Source organism: Bos mutus, chromosome 8 (genome assembly GCF_027580195.1).
Source record: "Bos mutus isolate GX-2022 chromosome 8, NWIPB_WYAK_1.1, whole genome shotgun sequence".
In the NCBI taxonomy this organism is placed as follows: Eukaryota; Metazoa; Chordata; class Mammalia; order Artiodactyla; family Bovidae; genus Bos; species Bos mutus.
The window spans coordinates 14,749,856-14,768,947 of NC_091624.1; positions in this window are offsets into that span (position 1 = coordinate 14,749,856).

Below are 19,092 nucleotides of genomic sequence, written 5' to 3' on the forward strand. Positions count from 1 at the left end.
CTTGTGAGCACCTCTCATTCACAGCCAGCTGGCCAGGTGGCATTAGCATTGCCATCTTACACGTGAAGAAACTATGGGTCCATGAGGTTGACTGCGTTGCCCAGTGTCCTACAATCGAAAGTTGCTGGGCTGAGTTTTTGTTGAATCGTTCTGCCTCTAAGGCGACCGTTCTGTGCTGCCTGCCTCTCACTTGGCACTGTGTCCTGATTCCCTGATGTGTTATAACACATCAGCTGTTATATACTATACACTATAGCACCTATACACTAGGTGCTATAACAGCCCCCATGGAAGCCTACGTGAAAAGTTATTAGGCCACATGACTTACTCTCTATTGTTCCTTTCAGAACAGATGTTCCACACAAAAATAGCAATAAAACTCTTCCTAACTTGCCTCCTTGCCTTTGGTCTTTCCCCTGATAGTCTGGCTTCACAGCACCCCAGAGGGAACGCTCTTAAAGACCACGTCACTCCTGTGTCTGAAAGCTGTCAGTGATTCCCCATGGCTATTGGATGATGGCCAAGCTCCTTGCCTTGGCACACAGGGCAGCCCTTTATGACCTGGCTCTTGCCCACATCTCTAGCCATATTCTCTGCCTCCAGACAACTCACTCTTTTCTCAAGCATGACACTGAGCAGGTTCCCATGCTCCTTTACCCCTCTGAGCCTTTACTTAAGATATTCCTTATCCCTTTCTCTGCTTGGTAGCCCAGTGGCACCTCCTCTGTAGCACTGTTCTCTGACTGTGCCAGATGGAATTGTTCTAGAACATTCCACATGGAAGTTTCCTTGATTGCATGTCTGACTTCCCTAAAGTTGGTGAGCAAAGAAACAAAGTTCTGCATCCCACGCTCTATGTGGCATCAGCTCTGGGCCTGATATGCAGTGGGAAATCAGTAAATGTAGTTCTATTGAGGGTTGATGAATTTGTAAATGCCATTGAGTTTGATGATCTTGGAGACTGGTGAGTCACTTCAGGGGTTCCAGCTTCATCATGATACCTAAAACTGAAACTAGCTGGAGATGGCTGGATGGAGAGGAAGCATCTCTCTAACCTTTAAGCTGGGCTAGGCTCAACCTGGGGATTCCCTAGTAGCTCAGCTGGTAAAGAACCCACCTGCAATGCAGGAGACCCCAGTTCAATTCCTGGGTTGGGAAGATCTGCTTTAGAAGGGATAGGCTACCCAGTCCAGTATTCTTGGGCTTGTCTGATGGCTCAGATGGTAAAGAATCCACCTATGATGTGGGAAACCTGGGTTTGATCCCTAGTTTGGGAACATCTCCTGGAAAAGGTAACAGCTACCCACTCCAGTGTTCTGGTCTGAAGAATTCCATGGACTGTATAGTCCATGGGGTAGCAAAGAGTCTGATACGACTGAGTGACTTTCAGTTTCAGGCTCAACCTACTTATGAAGAGCTACAATATCTCGTCTATTTTTCTTCTACCTCCAAAAGTGCCTTGGGGATCATATTAAGAAAGTTTTGCACAGGGAGCATTTTATGGTTCCCTGAAGGAAAACCTCAGCTGCTTAATTATATGACCTTAATTAACTCTCTATAATTTCAGAGTTGATCATTGTTCTCATAGAGGTGGGGCCCCAATGTCGTTTTCTTCCTTCCTCCTTGAATCTTTTATCGTGATGTCACACGTCAAGTAGCTTGCTCTGTGATTCAACTGCTTCCTGAATGTTCATTAAATTGAAAAGTTCTGTTTCTGCAAGGCAAGGAGAATTCTTATTCCTAACTTAGGGATGAGAGAACTGGGGTTCAATACAGTTTTCAAAAATCTTATCCTTTGCAATTACAGCATCCTTCATTTTCCCACTTGTAACACTTTTATCATAGCCAGAAGTCCATAAAATCACATTTTTAGGGCCAATCCGATGTCACTCTCACTATAATATCACTTCTGACATCCCCAGGGAAGGATAGATGGCCTCCATCTCATTCTTTATGGTCTCTGACCTTTACTTTAGGGGCTGTGTACTTATCTGTGGGGGTGCTGGGGGTTGTGTTGATCTCTCGTGTTTTCTATCTTTGAGTGTTAGTCTGGCACATTAGGTACTCAATGGTAAGTCTTTCTTACAAAGCTGCTTTACCTGCCCTCTTCATTGGGTTTTTAATTTAAAATATCTATGCCCATGACTGGGCTTAGAAAAATCTTTCAAAATAATCCTCCGATTAGGCATCCTGATGACTGTTTCAAACAAGGAGGAAAAACCACATTCCATAAGGAATGAAACATTTCAAAGTGGCAATACTTTGAGTGAATCTAGTGCTGCCTGATCCCTTTTCTTGCTATTATGCAAATCAGAGAGGTATACTGTTACTTCTAGGTCTATCCACTATCGTTGATCATCTCCACATGGATGATGGTCTTTTACATCATCTGGCTTGTCAGCGAAGCCCAACTCTCAGAGTCCTGCTATGGACATTGTGTTGTTTTTGTCTATTCATAGAGTATCAGGCCTGGGAGGGTCCCAAGATCCCATCTAAGCCAATGCTTCCTCATTTTCTGGAGGTAGTTCAGTGAGTTGGGAGGAGGCCCATGAAAATGTACATGGGAGTTAAAGCACGGCCAAGAGTGAAAACTTCCTACTCTCTTCAACCCTTGACCTGGTGTTGCTAATATTCTTTTACTTTTCCTGAATTTATGTTTATTACTGTTCCATTGTTAATGTCAACTCTTGATGACCTCCACATTGAGTAAGCATCCCTGTAAGGATTTTATCAAGGTAATTCTCAAAATCCTCCAAACTAGACTTCAATGGTACATGAATAGAGAACTTCCAGATGTTCAAGCTGGATTTAGAAAAGGCAGAGGAACCAGAGATCAAATTGCCATCATCCACTGGATTATAGAAAAAGCAAGAGAATTCCAGAAAAACATCTACTTCTGCTTCACTGCCTACACTAAAGCCTTTGAATGTGTGGATCACAACAAACTGTGGAAAATTCTCAAAGAGATGGGAATATCAGACCACCTTACTTCTCTCCTGAGAAACTTGTATGCAGGTCAAGAAGCAACAGTTAGAACCAGAGATGGAACAGTGGACTGGTTCCAAATTGGAAAAGGAGAACATCAAGGCTGTATATTGTCACCCTGCTTACTTAACTTATATGCAGAGTACATCATGCAAAAGCCAGGCTGGATGAAGCACAAGCTGGAATCAAGATTGATGGGAGAAATATCAATAACCTTCGATGTGCAGATGACACCACCCTTATGGCCAAAAACGAAGAGGAACTAAAGGGCCTCTTGAGGAAGGTGAAAGAGGAGAGTGAAAAAGCTGGCTTAACATATGACACAGCAATCCCACTTCTGGGCATACACACCAAGGAAACCAGAATTGAAAGAGACACACATATTCCAATGTTCATTGCAGCACTGTTTACTATAGCTAGGACATGGAAACAACCTAGATGTCCATCAGCAGACAAATGGATAAGGAAGTTGTGGTACCTATACACAATGTAATATTACTCAGCTACAAAAAGAAGACATTTGAGTCAGTTCTAATGAGCTGGATGAAACTTGAGCCTATTATACAGAGTCAGAAAGAGAAATACCAATACAGTATATTAATGCATATATATGGAATTTAGAAAGATGGTAATGATGATCCTATATGCAAGACAGCAAAAGAGACACAGATGTAAAGAACAGACTTTTGGACTAATGGGAGAATGCAAGGGTGAGATGATATGAGAGAATAGCATTGACATTGTATATTACTATATGTAAAATAGATGACCAGTACAAGTTCAGTGCATGAATCAGAACACTCAAAGCCAGTGCTCTGGGACAACCCAGATGGGTTTAGGGATGGGGTGGGAATGGGGCTCAGGATGGGGGAACAAATATACACCTGTGGCTGATTCATGTTAATGTATGGCAAAATCCACCACAATATTGTAAAGTAGTTAGCCTCCAATTAAAATAAATAAATTTATTTTTTAAAAAATATGGCTTAAATCTCAGCATTCAAAAAACAAAGATCATGGCAAGTGATCTATTCCTATCACTTAATGGCAAATAGATGGAGAAACAATGGAAGCAGTGACAGACTTTATTTTCTTGGGCTCCAAAATCACTGTGGATGGTGACTGCAGCCATGAAATTAAAAGACGCTTATTCCTTGGAAGAGAAGCTATGACCAACTTAGACAACATATTAAAAGTAGAGACATCACTTTGCCAGGAAAGGTCCATATAGACAAAGCTATAATTTTTTCCAATAGTTGTGTATGGATGTGAGAGTTGGACCATAGAGAAGGCTGAGTGCTGAAGAGTTGATGCTTTTGAACTGTGGTGTTGGAGAAGACTCTTGAGAGTCCATTGGACAGCAAGGAGATCAAGCCAGTCAATCCTAAAGGAAATCAACCCTGACTATTCATTGGAGGAACTGATGCTGAAGCTAAAGCTCTAATACTTTGGCCACCTGATGTGAAGAGCTGACTTGTTGGGAAAGACCCTGATGCTGGGAAAGATTGAAGGTAGGAGGAGAAGGGGATGACAGAGGATGAGATGGTTGGATGGCATCACTGACTCAATGGACATGAGTTTGAGCAAGCTCCAGGAAATGGTGAAGGACAGGGAAGCCTGGCCTGCTGCAGTCTGTGGGGTCGCAGAGTCAGACATGACTGAGTGACTGAACAAGTGTTTTATCAGTTCACTTTATGGAACACACAAGTGCTAGAATTCTTGTGTATGTCCAGTCCCTGATTAACCTCTCTATCTTGTCTTTGCTTCTGCCAGAAATAAAGGATGATTTCTTTCAGGCATGGCAGGGAAAATAGATAGTGACTGCTCTGCTAAATTGAAAGGGAGCTAAGCTGTAGATATACAGTTTGGCTGAGGGATATTACAAAATCTTGATGCTAATTACAGTATGGATTCAGATGACTGTGTCTCTGGTATGATTGTGTTGGTACCAATATTGAAGCACATGACATTGACAACAAACAAACGTTTTTATTTTTTTCTCAGCTCTAGCAAGACCTGTGTGCATGTATGTGTCCAAAGACATAACCAGAGAGTCACAAGGGTCATTGGTCTTGATAAGACATTACCTGCAAAAGGATCTCTTAGGCTTAAAAAATGTGGCTGGTGTAGGGTAGGCAGAACCCTGTCAAATTAGAGCATGGGAAAAGGTTTGTAGAATGAAAACTTGATCCCAGGCTTTGATTGGAAGTCAAATAGGTCTGCCTTAAAATTTTTTTTATCCCACTAAAGGAAAAAGAAAACGTAGAAAGATATTGACTTTTGGTTTTCATTATTTTTTCATTTCACATATATCTTTACTTCTGGCTTCCAACTGTGACTAGGGAAAGTGCCAAAATATTAGGTGAGGTAGTCCCAACTGGAATTTAAGTCTGACCAAAGGCTGAAAATATGAAAACTCCACCAAATGAAAAGAATCCAAATTCCAGACCTGTTGTGCACACCATGAGTTTAGGGGCATTTTCCTCAGACTTTATCAGATGATTACATTATTATGTTTCACCAAACTATTTGAACATTTTATAGTTCATTAGCAAGTCTTCAAGAAAGGGAATTTACCTTCAAAAGAAAAGGTGTGTGGAGGCATAAGGAATGACTACTTTTTTAGCCCTTAATACACCACATACCTATGTCATAGAATCCCCATAAAGCTCTGTGAGAATTCATTTTGCAAGTGGGGAAATTGAGTGTGAGTTTCCTCATTAAGTGTGGGTTTCCTGTGGTTGTACAACTAACTGAAGGCAAAACTGGGATTGAAAACTCAACTTGATTCCAAAACCCATGCCCTTTCCACTTCTCATTTCCTGATCACCTATTTGGAAAGAACACAAAGTGATAGTCCCCTTTCTGTCTTCTCTAGTCTTCATAATCCCTGAGCTTTGGTTAATTGAATTTGGTTTCTTAAAGTAATATAATTACTTACTCTAGTAAGCCAAAAACGTTGGCCAAGACCTGATATTCGTAAGAATGTTTAGATGCTAAACTGGGGTCAAGACTATAATATTTATGTCTCTGTCATTTAATGATGATTTATGGCACCATGACTTCCCTTAAAGATTATGATATCAAATAGTCTTAATTTAGGCAGGCTGGTGTGGTGGGTAAGCACTGAATTTATGGTCAGGAAACCAGAGTTTAAATTCCAGCTTTGCTGCTAACTTCTTGGGTGACCTTGGGGGAATTTTTTCTCTTTGGATCTGAATTTCTGTTAACAGTTAGAGGGTTGGGCTGCAGGAGATAAGCTGACTTCTGACTCTAACATGCTGGGATCTTGTCATATGATTAAATTGGATGTTTCATGAAGGTAGGGATTTTGTTTATTCACTGCTGTATCCCCAGGACCCAAACATGTGGTAGCATGTAGTTAGCATTAAGTATATACGTGCTGAGTACGTGAATGAATCTGCTTCCTTTATGAACTCAGTATAGATTAGTCAGGTATTATTTGTTGCGTACCTATTGTGTGCTAGGCACTTTTTCTTTTTTCATCTTTGTTGGTCTTCCTTCCTATTTAAGTTCCTCTCTGGTTTGCCTCCTAACTGAATCACTTCTTTGGATTTGCTCTTCAGCTGCTCATTAGCACACTGGATTAGAATGGGGCTAGTGTGGGTCCCTGGGAAAATCAAGTAGGCTATTTGCATATTGAGAAGTCACTAAGGAGTGGCTGTGGCAAGGAATGGGAGGCGAAAGAGCTGGATCATTACCCAGAAATTCAGTTTCTTCTCTTAACTTGTGGGGTTGGACTAGATCAGCTTTTATCAGATTGGTCTTATACTGAATACTCTAAGATTAACAGTTATACAGCACAAAGGGAGTTCTGTAGTTTAAAAAAAAAAAAACTTGGGAAACATTGATCTAATTAAAAATAAGCATATGATTAATAAAAAGTTTTAAAAGATGTCTGTACTGTGAGGCTTCTGAGAACCTCTAATTTGCTACTGCATCCTATGATTCTCTAACGGGAGCTACAGGATAAAGCTGGGGCATCTTGAGAGGTATGAGTGTTCAGAGTGTTCAGGTGTCCCTCAATTCATACAGCCATTAAAGTTTTCAAAGAGTGAGCTGAGTAGTACCCTTGGTCATTCTAGATCTGGAACTGTTGAATTTAATAAAATGCAGTAGCTCTACTGGAGAATAAAGAACATCATTAAATTGTTCAATTTCTTTTTTAAACTTTTTATTTCGTATTGAGGTATAGCCGATTAACAATATGATAGTTTCAGGTGAACGGTGAAAGGACTCAGCCAAACATATACATGTATCCACTCTCCTCCAAACTCCCCTCCCATCCAGGGCACCACGTAACATTGAGCAAAGTTCCGTGTACTATACAGAAGGTCCTTGTTTATCCATTTTAAATATAGCAGCATCATGGATGAACCTAGAGATGGTCACACTGTGAAGTCAGACAGAGAAGGAGAACTATCATATGACATCCCTTATGTGTAAAATCTAAAAAGAAACAATACAAATAAGCTTACTTACAAAACAGAAAGATCCTCACAGACTTAGAGAACAGATTTATGGTTTCTGGGGTGGGGCGGGGAAAGGTTGAGGGGAAGAGATAGCTAGGGAGATTGGGATGGACACGCACACACTGCCAAATCATTAAATTTCTATGGTATGTAATCGGACACAGTGAAACCTGGCCATGGCAATGGACAGGTGGTGGACGAGGTCTCGGGGACAGTGGAGAGAGAGGTCGATAAACATTTGGCTCTCTGCTTTGCATCCTTTATCTCTTACAATTTACAATCCGTGATCTAGAGCAATCTATTTCTAGCGGGCAGGTCACCTAAGTACTCAGTCTCCCCATCGGCAAAGCGAGTACAAGGAGTACACAATAATTTCCAGCTCAAATGGCTGGTGATTTTGCGATTTGCCCTCTGGTTACTCATCAGGAGCAGGCCCAACCTTGAATGCATATGAGAATCATGTCATGGGGAAATGAAACAATATTTGTTTTGATTATGCCACTGTTAATTAGGTAAGGTTCACCCTGACCCTGACTGAATGGTGCGGGCAGGGGCTTGTAACATAAGAATTGAATCCAAATAAGAAGGCATTACTTGAGCAGAGTGTAGGAAGCACTTAAGTTCCAATCTTTTGAGCTGGGATATGACTAGAACAGTTTCTAGAAGGGTGAAACCAACCCTGGTGAATTGTACATTGTTGAGTTGGTACTTGTATATTCTTATTTATACCATATTCTTTGCCATCCACTTGTATTTATTGTAATGCAAATAGTAAAACTAACAGAATTGCTGTCACACAAATAATAAAACTAACAAAAATTGTGTCAAAGTAGTCACACTCGCTTAGAGAGTGACTGATAAGTGTCAGATATTCTAAAGAGCTTTACACATGGTACATCATTTAATTTTTAGAACAATCCATTAGGTATCTATTATTGCTGTTATAGATGTGAGGAAAATAAGACTCAAAGAAGTTAATTAATTTGCAAGATCCCACTTGATCGCATGAGGATTCAAACTCATGTCTATCTGACTTCAAATAGACTGGCAAGTGTTTAACAACCAGCTCTCTTTGGGGAGAAACAGAGCTTTGATTGGTTGGGTTTGCTGATTTCTGTGGTGTAAACATTGCCATCGTGGCCAGGTTCCAGTTACTAAAGGTAATTACAGAGTTGAAAAGAGACAGGCACCATTGGCTGTATGAAGCTAACATGACCCAGTGCCTGCTTGTCACTGCCACAGCTATGCTTTCCCCCCTCTGCCTGACCCGTTTTCTTATAGTCAGGGTCACTGAGGAGTTTTGTTCAGTGTCTGGGTTTATAACTTAGCAAGTAGGGGCAAACTTTTAGCTCAGGCTTATCAGATGCAAGACTCTGAAATTTTCTTCTGTGGGTAAGAAAAGTGTCTGTGGACACTAACATGAGCATGAAAATGATGATCGTTATGATCATGATGATATATAGTATTAGCAGTAGTTGAAATAGTTATTTTTTTTAAGAATGTAATTATGTACCAGATACTGATCTAAGCTTCCAGGAGAAGCTACAGAATAGAATGCTTAAGAGCTTGGGCTCTAGACTGGCCTGGGTTTAAATCCCACTCCATTTGTGCTAGTTAACTCTGTGATTTGGGGCAAAGGATAGGGTTAGTACCTACCTAATATGGTCAGTGTTGGTTAGGACAGAGGATGTTGTGAGATCCAGGATGTAGCATCATGCTAACTAAATGCTAGCTATTGTTATTTCACTTTCCTGGTCTCATATAATTTTCACACCAGCATTTTAAAAAGGATTGTTATTATTATTTCACCAAAGAGAAAACTGAGGGACTGAGAGTTTAAGGAAGAGGATGGATAAGAACTGGAACTCTGGTCAGTGTACTTATAATACCTGTATATTTATCTTTTAGGCCATTTTGGATATATTTTGTAGGTAAAAAAGGTGAAGCTCACAACAGTTAATTGTTTGTCAAAGGTCAAACAGCCAGTAAGTAGTAAAATCAGTATTTGAATAGAGCTTTGTGGGATCCCAGAACCCTGCTACTTTCTTGAAAGTATTAAAACATCATGATTTGTGGAGGTCTCACTGGTGACAGACCCTGAGGCTGAACTTCTTAGTTTCTCTCTCTGCCATAAGCTGTCCCGCCAACACTTGCCCGGCCAACACTTCACATTCATTTCTTTATGAATGTGAAGTAAATATGCACTTGAATTTAGTCACCTCAGATTAATGGAGACAACAAACAAATTGATAACAGCCCCAGTAGTAAGGCTCAAAAGAAAGACAGGAGTTTAGGTGAGGATTTTCAAAGAAGGAGAAATAGCCCTTCTTTGTGTAATTGCCTTTTTGTGTGTCTGCACCACCTGCATTTTCTTCCTTTGCCCCGTCTCTTCCTCTGCATACTAGTGTAAAGCACGGGAGAGTGCTTTGCACTGTATAATTGAATTCATTCATTCAGCCAATGTCTACATGTCTATTCTCCAGGCAATAGAGAAGGAGCTTCAGATGAAAGCTGTCAGTATTATTGTAATTGCAAATTTTTCATTTTCTTAGTAGGAAGAAAGTAATAAGTCTAAAATGTTAATATGAAATACTTGGAAGAAAAATAAAGCTTGATAAGAGACAGAGTGATAGGGTAGTATTTTAGATTAATTCATCAGAGAAGCCCTCTCTTGTTTGAGCAGAGCTCTGAGTGAATCCATGTGTCTGAAAGAAGAGCATGCCACATACAGGGAAAGCCGGTATAAAGACTGGAGGTAGTAACATGTCTGGTATGTTAGAGGAATAGCAAGTAGGTCAATGTGGCTGCAATGGAGGGAACAAGGGAGAGAAGGGTAGGAAGTGGTGTTCCAGTTAATTAGCTATATATAGTTAGTTCTCCTGGTGGCTCAGACCATAAAAGAATCTGCCTGCAGTGTGGGAGATGATCCCTGGGTTAGGAAGATTCCCTGGAGGAGGGCATGGCAACCCACTCCAGTATTCTTGCCTGGAGAATCCCCATGGACAGAGGTGCCTGGCAGCTTGCAGTCCATGGGTTCCCAAAGTTTCAGACACGACTGAGCGAATAAGCACACAGCACACATAGTTAGCATAGCAAACTAACAGTGGATTAAAACAAGTATCATCATCTAAGATTCTGGGCTTGGGTGGGTAGTTTTTCCTTAGGGTCTCTCATGTGGTTATACTCAAGTAACATTTAGGCATGCAGACATCAGAAAGTTTGACTGGGCTGGAAAGACAAACTGGCTTACCTACATGGCTGCCATTGACACCTGGGATCTCAGTTGTGGTTATTGACTGGATTGCCTGCTGATGGCTGTGTTGCTGCCATGTAATCTGGTGGTCTGAGGGCATTGGACTTCTTATGTGGTGGCTCAGGACTCTCAGATATGATGCTGCCAGTAAAAGCTACTAGTCTTCTAAAAGTCTTGGACCTAGAAGTGGCAAAGGGTCATTTCCATCATACTTGTGGTTGTGCCATATTCAGATTCAAGGGGAGGGAAAATAGATTTCACCTCTCAGTGGGAAGTGGCTAGCTTTGATCTACGACGCAAGAGTAGAAAAGTAGTCGGGGTCATGTCAATGAAGTGTAAGCCCTGGGGAAGACTTTGGAGGATGTTTTTTGAATGTGATAGAAGGCCAGTGTAGGGTTTGGAGCAAAGAATGGCATGATTTAATTTATGTTTTACAAAGATCACTTCGGCTGCTCTACAATCAGATTGGAGAGTGATAAAGGTGGAAATGGGGAGACGAGTTAGGAGGCTTTTGTAAAAGTCCAGTGAGAGATGATGATGGCTTGGATTATTGTATAGCAGGATCATGAGATGTGTTTCAATTCAGCATTCTACCTAACCTGAAGGTAGAAACTTTGGGATCTGCTGATGGATTAGATGTGAGCTATTAGAGAAACAGAGAAGTCAGAAATACCTCCTCTCTGGTTGTTTTGGCCTATGTGGAAGGAAGTACAGAACTGTCATTTTCTAAGATCAGGAAAGGGCTTCCCTGGTGGCTCAAATGGTAAAGTGTCCGCCTGCAATGCAAGATCAGGAAAACAGATAAAGAATTAGTGTTTGTGGGTAGTGGGTGTGGAGATCTAGAGTTTAGTTTCTGGTGTATTAGGTTCAGTTTGTTTATTGGATTTCTATGTGAAGAAGGCAAGTAGTTGGTTAGATGTACTAGTCTGGAGTTCAGAGGAGATATTGGGCTTCTGAAGATTTGAATTTGGGTCATCAGTAAATAGCTGGTATTTAAAAAATAGGGGACTGGATACAATAATCTGGGAAGTTAGTGTATAAATAAAGAGTGGAGCTGAGACTGAAACTCTGGACCCACTGCATGCTTGTAGGTTGGGAAGACGAAGAGATCCCAGTGAGTGTGTGGCCAGTGAGATAGGAGGTGGCCAAGAAAGAGCAAATTAAGAAGCTGGTTCAATTCTGGTTTCCTCAGTGTGTATACCTGTGGCGGATTCATGTTGATATATGGCAAAACTAATACAATATTGTAAAGTTAAAAAATAAAATAAATTAAAAAAAAAAAAAAAGAAGCGGGTTCAAGGAGGATGGAGGGATGTGCACTCTCCAGCACTACTGAGGATTCACCATTGGTTTTTGGTAGCATGGCCCCAGAGTTTGTCTGCAACCCAACTCTGCATGACCCCAAGCAAGTTATTATATTTCACCTCCTCTGCTCCTTAGCTTTCTCTTCTGAAAACGAAGATACTGATACTGATCTTAGAGTTGTGATACCATTAAATAATATTTTATGAATATATTTAATATATATATATTTTTACTTAGTTGAGTTCTTGACATATAATAGTGGTCAAAAGTATCATTCAGTGTCCATCATCTTCCCCTTTATAAAATGCCTAAATGATACTAGATTGAGCCACAGAAAATTTCTGATTTTGAACCATTTTTAACCTATGAAATAGCAATATCATATGTTTCAGCTTAGTAACTGAATTAAAATTCTGTGTTCTAAACAAGGCAGACTTTTACTGGCCTGTTCTCTCATAATAAGATTTTTTTTTAAATTTTATTTTATTTTTAAACTTTACATAATTGTATTAGTTTTGCCAAATATCAAAATGAATCCACCACAGGTATACATGTGTTCCCCATCCTGAACCCTCCTCCCTCCTCCCTCCCCATACCATCCCTCTGGGTCGTCCCAGTGCACTAGCCCCAAGCATCCAGTATCGTGCATCGAACCTGGACTGGCAACTCGTTTCTTACATGATATTTTACATGTTTCAATGTCATTCTCCCAAATCTTCCCACCCTCTCCCTCTCCCACAGAGTCCATAAGACTGTTCTATACATCAGTGTCTCTTTTGCTGTCTCGTACACCGGGTTATTGTTACCATCTTTCTAAATTCCATATATATGCGTTAGTATACTGTATTGCTGTTTTTCCTTCTGGCTTACTTCACTCTGTATAATAGGCTCCAGTTTCATCCATCTCATTAGAACTGATTCAAATGTATTCTTTTTAATGGCTGAGTAATACTCCATTGTGTATATGTACCACAGCTTTCTTATCCATTCATCTGCTGATGGACATCTAGGTTGCTTCCATGTCCTGGCTATTATAAACAGTGCTGCGATGAACACTGGGGTACACGTGTCTCTTTCCATTCTGGTTTCCTCAGTGTGTATGCCCAGCAGTGGGATTGCTGGATCATAAGGCAGTTCTATTTCCAGTTTTTTAAGGAATCTCCACACTGTTCTCCATAGTGGCTGTACTAGTTTGCATTCCCACCAACAGTGTAAGAGGGTTCCCTTTTCTCCATACCCTCTCCAGCATTTATTGCTTGTAGACTTTTGGATCGCAGCCATTCTGACTGGTGTGAAATGGTACCTCATAGTGGTTTTGATTTGCATTTCTCTGATAATGAGTGATGTTGAGCATCTTTTCATGTGTTTGTTAGCCATCTGTATGTCTTCTTTGGAGAAATGTCTATTTAGTTCTTCAGCCCATTTTTTGATTGGGTCGTTCATTTTTCTGGAGTTGAGCTGTAGGAGTTGCTTGTATATTTTTGAGATTAGTTGTTTGTCCGTTGCTTCATTTGCTATTATTTTCTCCCATTCTGAAGGCTGTCTTTTCACCTTGCTAATAGTTTCCTTTGATGTGCAGAAGCTTTTAAGGTTAATTAGGTCCCATTTGTTTATTTTTGCTTTTATTTCCAATATTCTGGGAGGTGGGTCATAGAGGATCCTGCTGTGATGTATGTCAGAGAGTGTTTTGCCTATGTTCTCCTCTAGGAGTTTTATAGTTTCTGGTCTTATGTTCAGATCTTTAATCCATTTTGAGTTTATTTTTGTGTATGGTGTTAGACAGTGCTCTAGTTTCATTCTTTTACAAGTGGTTGACCAGATTTCCCAGCACCACTTGTTAAAGAGATTGTCTTTAATCCATTGTATGTTCTTGCCTCTTTTGTCAAAGATAAGGTGTCCATAGGTGCGTGGATTTATCTCTGGGCTTTCTATTTTATTCCATTGATCTGTATTTCTGTCTTTGTGCCAGTACCATACTGTCTTGATAACTGTGGCTTTGTAGTAGAGCCTGAAGTCAGGTAGGTTGATTCCTCCAGTTCCATTCTTCTTTCTCAAGATCGCTTTGGCTATTCGAGGTTTTTTGTATTTCCATACAAATTGTGAAATTATTTGTTCTAGTTCTGTGAAGAATACTGTTGGTAGCTTGATAGGGATTGCATTGAATCTATAAATTGCTTTGGGTAGTATACTCATTTTCACTATATTGATTCTTCCAATCCATGAACATGATATATTTCTCCATCTATTAGTGTCCTCTTTGATTTCTTTCACCAGTGTTTTATAGTTTTCTATATATAGGTCTTTAGTTTCTTTAGGTAGATATATTCCTAAGTATTTTATTCTTTCTGTTGCAATGGTGAATGGAATTGTTTCCTTAATTTCTCTTTCTGTTTTTTCATTATTAGTGTATAGGAATGCAAGGGATTTCTGTGTGTTGATTTTATATACTGCAACTTTACTATAGTCATTGATTATTTCTAGTAATTTTCTGGTGGAATCTTTAGGGTTTTCTATGTAGAGGATCATGTCATCTGCAAATAGTGAGAGTTTTACTTCTTCTTTTCCAATTTGGATTCCTTTTATTTCTTTTTCTGCTCTGATTGCTGTGGCCAAAACTTCCAAAACTATGTTGAATAGTAATGGTGAAAGTGGGCACCCTTGTCTTGTTCCTGACTTTAGAGGAAATGCTTTCAGTTTTTTCACCATTGAGGATAATGTTTGCTGTGGGTTTGTCATATATAGCTTTTTTATTATGTTGAGGTATGTTCCTTCTATTCCTGCTTTCTGGAGAGTTTTTATCATAAATGGATGTTGAATTTTGTCAAAGGCTTTCTCTGCATCTATTGAGATAATCATATGGTTTTTATTTTTCAATTTGTTAATGTGGTGTATTACATTGATTGATTTGTAGATATTGAAGAATCCTTGCATCCCTGGGATAAAGCCCACTTGGTCATGGTTTATGATCTTTTTAATGTGTTGTTGGATTCTGATTCCTAGAATTTTGTTAAGGATTTTTGCATCTATGTTCATCAGTGATATTGGCCTGTAGTTTTCTTTTTTGTGGGATCTTTGTCAGGTTTTGGTATTAGGGTGATGGTGGCCTCATAGAATGAGTTTGGAAGTTTACCTTCCTCTGCAATTTTTTGGAAGAGTTTGAGCAGGATAGGTGTTAGCTCTTCTCTAAATTTTTGGTAGAATTCAGCTGTGAAGCCGTCTGGACCTGGGCTTTTGTTTGCTGGAAGATTTTTGATTACAGTTTCAATTTCCGTGCTTGTGATGGGTCTGTTAAGATTTTCTATTTCTTCCTGGTCGAGTTTTGGAAAGTTGTACTTTTCTAAGAATTTGTCCATTTCTTCCACGTTGTCCATTTTATTGGCATATAATTGTTGATAGTAGTCTCTTATGATCCTTTGTATTTCTGTGTTGTCTGTTGTGATCTCTCCATTTTCGTTTCTAATTTTATTGATTTGATTTTTTCTCCCTTTGTTTCTTGATGAGTCTGGCTAATGGTTTGTCAATTTTATTTATCCTTTCAAAGAACCAGCTTTTGGCTTTGTTGATTTTGCTATGGTCTCTTTTGTTTCTTTTGCATTTATTTCTGCTCTAATTTTTAAGATTTCTTTCCTTCTACTAACCCTGGGGTTCTTCATTTCTTCCTTTTCTAGTTGCTTTAGGTGTAGAGTTAGGTTATTTATTTGACTTTTTCTTGTTTCTTGAGGTGTGCCTGTATTGCTATGAACTTTCCCCTTAGGACTGCTTTTACCGTGTCCCACAGGTTTTGGGTTGTTGTGTTTTCATTTTCATTCGTTTCTATGCAAATTTTGATTTCTTTTTTGATTTCTTCTGTGATTTGTTGGTTATTCAGCAGCGTGTTGTTCAGCCTCCATATGTTGGCATTTTTAATAGTTTTTCTCCTGTAATTGAGATCTAATCTTACTGCATTGTGGTCAGAAAAAATGCTTGGAATGATTTCTATTTTTTTGAATTTACCAAGGCTAGCTTTATGGCCCAGGATGTGATCTATCCTGGAGAAGGTTCCATGTGCGCTTGAGAAAAAGGTGAAATTCATTGTTTTGAGATGAAATGTCCTATAGATATCAACTAGGTCTAACTGGTCTATTGTATCCTTTAAAGTTTGTGTTTCCTTGTTAATTTTCTGTTTAGTTGATCTATCCATAGGTGTAAGTGGGGTATTAAAGTCTCCCACTATTATTGTGTTATTGTTAATTTCTCCTTTCATACTTGTTAGCATTTGTCTTACGTACTGTGGTGCTCCCGTGTTGGGTGCATATATATTTATAATTGTTATATCTTCTTCTTGGATTGATCCTTTGATCATTATGTAGTGACCTTCTTTGTCTCTTTTCACAGCCTTTGTTTTAAAGTCTATTTTATCTGATATGAGTATTGCTACTCCTGCTTTCTTTTGGTCCCTATTTGCATGGAAAATCTTTTTCCAGCCCTTCACTTTCAGTCTGTATGTGTCCCCTGTTTTGAGATGGGTCTCTTGTAGACAACATAGGTAGGGGTCTTGTTTTTGTATCCATTCAGCCAGTCTTTGTCTTTTGGTTGGGGCATTCAACCCATTTACGTTTAAGGTAATTACTGATAAGTATGATCCCCGTTGCCATTTACTTTATTGTTTTGGGTTCGAGTTTATACACTGTTTTTGTGTTTCGTGTCTAGAGAATATCCTTTAGTATTTGTTGGAGAGCTGGTTTGGTGGTGCAGAATTCTCTCAGCTTTTGCTTGTCTGAAAAGCTTTTGATTTCTCCTTCATACTTGAATGAGATCCTTGCTGGGTACAATAATCTGGGCTGTAGGTTATTTTCTTTCATCATTTTAAGTATGTCTTGCCATTCCCTCCTGGCTTGAAGAGTTTCTATTGAAAGATCAGCTGTTATCCTTATGGGAATTCCTTGTGTGTTATTTGTTGTTTTTCCCTTGCTGCTTTTAATATTTGTTCTTTGTGTTTGATCTTTGTTAATTTGATTAATATGTGTCTTGGGGTGTTTTTGCCTTGGGTTTATCCTGTTTGGGACTCTCTGGGTTTCTTGGACTTGGGTGATTATTTCCTTCCCCATTTTAGGAAGTTTTCCACTATCATCTCCTCAAGTATTTTCTCATGGTCTTTCTTTTTGTCTTCTTCTTCTGGAACCCCTATGATTGAATGTTGTAGCGTTTAATATTGTCCTGGAGGTCTCTGAGATTGTCCTCATTTCTTTTAATTCGTTTTTCTTTTATCCTCTCTGATTCATTTATTTCTACCATTCTATCTTCTAATTCACTAATCCTATCTTCTGCCTCTGTTATTCTACTATTTGTTGGCTCCAGAGTGTTTTTAATTTCATTTATTGCATTATTCATTATATATTGACTCTTTTTTATTTCTTCTAGGTCCTTGTTAAACCTTTCTTGCATCTTCTCAATCCTTGTCTCCAGGCTATTTATCTGTGATTCCATTTTAGTTTCAAGATTTTGGATCAATTTCACTATCATTATTCGGAATTCTTTATCAGGTAGATTCCCTATCTCTTCCTCTTTTGTTTGGTTTGGTGGGCATTTATCCTGTTCCTTTATCTGCTGAGTATTCCTCTGTCTCTTCATCTTGTTTAAATTGCTGAGTTTGGGGTGTCCTTTCTGTATTCTGGCAGTTTGTGGAGTTCTCTTTATTGTGGCGTTTCCTCACTGTGTGTGGCTTTGTACAGGTGGCTTGTCAAGATTTCCTGGTTAGGGAAGCTTGTGTCGGTGTTCTGGTGGGTGGAGCTGTATTTCTTCTCTCTCCTTTCGAAGAGTTGGGTTGCTTTTCTGGGTGCCTGATGTCCTCTGCCGGCATTCAGAAGTTGTTTTGTTGAATTTACTTGATGTTTAAATGCTCTTTTGATGAATTTGTGGGGGAGAAAATGTTCTCCCAGTCCTACTCCTCCGCCATCTTGGCTCCTCCCCTCTCATAATAAGATTTCTAATTGCACATTTCCCACTTATTAATTCTCCAGGAGAAAGTTCTCCTGGTAATAGTTTCTAAACTGCTCTCTGATTCTGTTCATTTTCATGTTGGCAGCACATCAAAGTCCACCGCAAGGACCCAGCTTCATTCACACATACCACTTGGCGTTTAGAACACAGAGGTATAAACTCAGCTCTTCTGATCTACTTCCTGTGGCCCTGCTGTGATGCTCATCCTTTTGTGGAAAGTCTGTTAATTTCCTTCCAGGTGTCATGCCTGCAATTTGGTGAAGCTGCTGCCAAGAGGACTCTGGGGTTAACTTTAGAGGTGACCATATCCACCAGGTTTTATTCTGCCTGAAGTGTCTTCCCCTTTGAGAAAGCACCCATGGGCATCCCTAGTCACTAATGCTCATGGATCTGATTAAGTAGTCAGTTGCTCAGTTTCCTCCCATCTAGCTCAGGAGAAACATAGCAAAACAAAATATAACAAAATTAAATTATTTTCTGTGCTCCAAAATTTGGCAGAAACTAGAAGGGAAAGTGATTAACATCTATCAACAGCATGATTTCCCAATGATGTGCTTTTTCCAGAGGCATTTTTTTAAGTACCTGGCTACGTCTCTTAGCTCCTTGCCCTGGAAATTTGGGTTTACTAATTAGCTTACATACTAAAGCTAACTCATTAAGTCCTGAATAAGCCACCAACCTTTCTTCTTGCTCAAAAGGATCCCCTTTTAAATGAGCTGTACTACTCCCTTTCTGCAAAAGAGCATGTAAATCCATTTAAAGAACAAGCCCAAGGGGTTTAATGAAAAAAAGTTACATTATTTTGTGGTCCACCATTCCAGCAATAGGAAAAAATTCTTAAAACTTCAGCAAGAATTATAGCTTTTAAATAAAATTGCCCTGTTTGGTGTGTAGAGTCATTCAGAGTTCTGAGAAGGAATACATATTAAGAAAGAAGACCCTGCAAACATGTTCTGAGCTTCCTATCATTAAATAGGTACAACCATAGTCAAAGGAAGTGGAGAGATGAAAGACGTGATATTAGAGGAGGAAAAAACTGCTAATAATTACTGATCATTTTCTGTGTGCTAGCCTATG